Genomic DNA, 4,584 nt, shown 5'->3' on the forward strand with positions numbered 1-4,584 from the left:
AATTTTTGTTTAAGAAAATAAAAAATTTTCGTTTTCTAAAACAAAATTTTTTTTAAAAAATGTTTCTTTTAAATAAAAATTTCCGTTTAAAAAAAAAATCATTTTAAAAGAAAAATCGTTATAAAAATTCTTTTCAAAAAAGTAAATAAAAAATTCCGTTTAAAAAATAATTTTTTTTTTTAAAAAAAAAAAATCGTTCTTTTTAAATTAAAATTTTCATTTAAAATATATATATTTTATTTTATATGGGTATTGTTTTTGTTGAGAAAAATATAGAGGTATTTTTATCTTTTTACTAGTCTTATTGGGGATATTGACAATGTTTTGATAATTTGGAAAGACATTGTCACAATTTAAAATTTTGGAGAGGCATTGTCAATTGAGTAATAATTTAAAGAGTATCTAGACTTTACCAAAACACTAAGTTACAAGTACTGCTGGAGATTGTCTTAGTTCTCAAAGAGACAACCTCTAAATTCTCGAAGGCCAACAGTTATGAAAGTGTGAAAAATTAAAGCGAACGTGCGGCTTAATTTCTCACATTCTTGAAGCTGAGCCAACGATAATGCCCCCCTCCCCCAAGCCTATGAGAGGTGGTATTCCCCACAAAAAAACTAATCTTTATGCATCATGGAGAGTGAAAAACGTGAGCAAAAAAGAAGTCTTTTTTTTTTTTATCCAAAAAAATAATAATAATAATAAAAAAATCAAGTCATTCACGCAACATAAGCTCGGTCCAAGAGCCATTTGTTTACCTATAGTCTATAGACAACATCAATTAAGTATCAATTATAACACATCTAAAAACAAGAAAAGAAAATTGAAAATATTATTGGAGATGTGCTCCAAACAACATTAGTAAGTTACAAGTAAATTTAATAATGTTAGTCGATTATTTGACTCTGACCATGGTGAACGCCATTGGCTGTTCAATAAACAAGAACAAAAAATTAATGATAATACTAGGGCTTTGGTTAGTCAACTCAAGAAACTACAGGTAAATTTGTTCAGAAAAAAGATTTTGTGTCAGTCTCCAGATGCAGCGCGGAAGTTTCGGTGCAATGTTCAGCGGTTTAACATGACACAAGCTTGAAGATAAATCTGGTTGTCGAAGGTTGAAATATTCAGCAATTCAGCTGAAGCAATCATCCAATTTTCTAGCATATTTGGAAGATGGAAAAAGATGATGTTGTTTCAGCTATGGTTTTCTTAATTATACCACTTTTAATGCGCCCTGTCCTTGCCAGTGGAGATCCTGTCTATACCTTTTGTAACCCAGAGACCAGAAATTACGCACTCAGCAGCCCATTTGAAAACCATCTAAAGCTCCTTCTTCAGTCATTGCCATCCGATACTTCGGTAACAGGTTTCTACAACAACTCTACTGGGGAGGACCCAAAAGTCTATGGTCAAGCACTTTGTAGAGGGGATGTCAATTCGACAGTTTGCCGGGATTACATAAAGAATGCAAGCCAGGAAATTTTGAATCAGTGCAAAACTGAAGATGCAACGATTTGGTTTAAGCTTTGTCAAGTTCGCTACGCCGGGCAGAATTTCTTTTCCTTGATGGTTTATGCTGGAAAGTATCGACACCAGAATTATCTGGAGAAAAATCTATCAATTAATCCAATTCGTTTTGATAAAGTATTAACCTACTTAATAGATAACATCTCAAGCGAGGCTGCGTTTGATCCGTCGAAACGCATGTTTGCAACAGGAGAAATTAAATTTTCCACGAAGGAAACAATTTATGGTCTTGTACAATGTACTAGGGACATCTCTGAAAGTTCCTGTTATAGTTGTCTGGTGCAGGCCTTGGAAGATCTTCATGCATGCTGCCATTCACGCCAAGGTGGAATTATTGTTAGTGCGAATTGTAATGTGAGGTTTCAGCTCTACCAATTCTACAGCGCCTCAAGTGTGTTCTTAACCTACCCAAGTTCCAAAGGTAAGGACATAAGAATTTTGCTGATTGATTTCCTTTAAAATAGTGGTCTTGGTGAATCGAAATCTTCTTATGGAAAAGCAGGGCCTAAATTGAAGATTTGGATGGTTGTGGTGATTGCTTGTATCCCAATATCGGTTATAGCAGTTGTTGTTGGGTCTTGTGCTGTTTATCATGGGAGGAAAAAGAGAATACAAAGAGGTGAATTTATCTAACTGGCTAACTGCTAATTACCATCATAGATGTTTTCCAACAAGAAGGTAATTTCATGTTTATTTGTAGATGATGAGAAAAGCTAGAAAGCACTATTACATGAGCTGACAAGCCACACTGGAGTTGCCATTACACAAGACGGTGAATTGGTGAGTGCTAAAGAACTGTCCTTCATGGATCTATCGACAATAGTGGCAGCTACAGACAACTTTTCAGATTCAAATAAGCTCGAAAAAGGTGGCTTTGGCACTGTCTACAAGGTAACACCAACTTTTCTTTTTCTTTGTCATGGCCTAATTATTGCTTCATATATATGGGGCCTAAATTTATGGAGGATTCTCCCGGCAGGGTGTGCTATCAGATGATAAGGAAGTAGCAGTCAAAAGACTATCAAGGAAGTCATGGCAAAGCTTAGAGGAACTCAAAAATAAGGTCATACTTATTCCAAAACTTCAACACTGAAACCTTGTGAAGCTTTTGGGATGTGGCATAGAGGGAGAGGAAAATATGCTTGTCTACGAATTTATGCCCAATAGAAGCCTTGACTTCTTTATCTTTGGTTTGTTCTTTGACCCTTTTTTTTTACCAACTTTCTTTATTAGCTTAAACTTTTTTATCAGAAGAAAGGTCGCAAATTCGAATCTAATTATCTTTGTTATTTTTAGATTCAGAAAAACACATTGAACTTGATTGGAAGACATGCTATAACATTATTGTTGGTATTGCTAGAGGACTTCTTTACCTTCACGAGGACTTCCGTCTTAAAATCATTCACCGAGATCTAAAGCCTATCAATATATTGTTAGACCATGAAATGGAAGCCAAAATATCAGATTTTGGCATGGCAAGGATCTTTGGTGAAAACCAACACTCGACTAACACTCGAAGAATTGTTGGAACATACACTACAAGAAATTGACTCATTAGGGGCGACTTATTAAGGGCGACTTTTTAGTCGCCCCTAATACTCAACTATTAGGAAAAGTCGCCCCTAATAGTTAAGTAATAGCGTCCACATAAAAGTGGAAGCTAATAATGGGTCAAAAGGTTGACTATTAGAGTGGACGCTAAAAAGTCGACCCTAATATACAAGCGGGAATTATTAAATGGGCGGGAAAAATTTAAGCGGCCAAAAAAAAAATTTTAGCGTCGACTATTAGTACACCAAGTGGACGCTGAAAGCTGGAAAAAAAATAAAAAAAAGAAAAAAAAAATCAAATAAAAGATCAATAGGGTCGACTTGTCGACCCGAAAGAGTAGGTAGAAAAATTAAAAAAAGATTAAAAATTAAAATTTATGACCAATAGCGTCCACTAAAAGTGGATGCTGAAGACACATTATTAGGGTCGACTTTCGAAGTCGACCCTAATGCTTAAGTATTAGGGTCGACTTTATCGACCCTAAAGAATAGGTAGAAAAATTAAAAAATAAAATAAAAAATAAAAATTGATGACCAATAGCGTCCACTAAAAGTGGACGCCGAAGACACATTATTAGGGTCGACTTCCTAATGCTTAATGCTTAAGTATTAGGGTCGAAGAATAGGTAGAAAATTTTTTTAAAAAAATTAAAATTAAAATTGATGACCAATAGTGTCCGCTGAAGACGCATTATTAGGGTCGACTTTTCGACCCTAATGCTTAAGTATTAGGGCCGACAAAAAAAAAAGGTAGAAAAATTAAAAAAAAATTAAAAATTAAAATTGATGATCAATAACGTCCACTAAAAGTGGACGCTGAAGACGCATTATTAGCGTCCACTTTGAAAGTCGACCCTAATGCTTAAGTATTAGGGTCGACAGAATAGGTAGAAAAATTAAAAATTAAAAGTGATGACCAATAGCGTCTACTAAAAGTGGCCGCTGAAGACGCATTATTAGGGTCGACTTTCCTAAAGAATAGGTAGAAAAATTAAAATAAATAAATAAAAAATTAAAATTGATGACCAATAGCGTCCACTAAAAGTGGACCCTGAAGACACATTATTAGGGTCGACTTTGAAAGTCGACCCTAATGCTTAAGTATTAGGGTCGACAAAGTCAACCCTAAAGAATAGGTAGAAAAATTAAAAAAAGTAAATTAAAAATTAAAATTGATGACCAATAGCGTCCACTAAAAGTGGACGCTGAAGACGCATTATTAGCGTCCACTTTGATAGTGGACGCTAATACTTACTCTTTAGGGTCGACTTTAGTGGACCCTAAAGAGTATGTAGAAAAATAAAAATAAGTGACCTAACAGGTCATGTGGTGTGCTGTCCGAGTGTGACCGATCGCACACATGGTGCGATCGATCGCATTTGGCCAAGGATGTGCGTGGTGATTCTGTTATTGCGATTGAACGCACCCAAGGTGCGATCGATCGTAGTAACAGAATGTTCAAAGCCAATATTCGATTACTGCGATCGATCGTACCCAAGGTGCGATC

At 35.3% G+C, this 4,584-nt stretch overlaps 1 pseudogene; it reads left to right on the forward strand.

The window, feature by feature from the left end:
• Positions 1-1,173: 1,173 nt before the first annotated feature.
• On the forward strand, positions 1,174-3,077 carry LOC132169736 (cysteine-rich receptor-like protein kinase 25; annotated as a pseudogene).
• Positions 3,078-4,584: the final 1,507 nt, after the last annotated feature.

Source organism: Corylus avellana, chromosome ca2, assembly GCF_901000735.1.
Source record: "Corylus avellana chromosome ca2, CavTom2PMs-1.0".
NCBI classification, from domain to species: domain Eukaryota; kingdom Viridiplantae; phylum Streptophyta; class Magnoliopsida; order Fagales; family Betulaceae; genus Corylus; species Corylus avellana.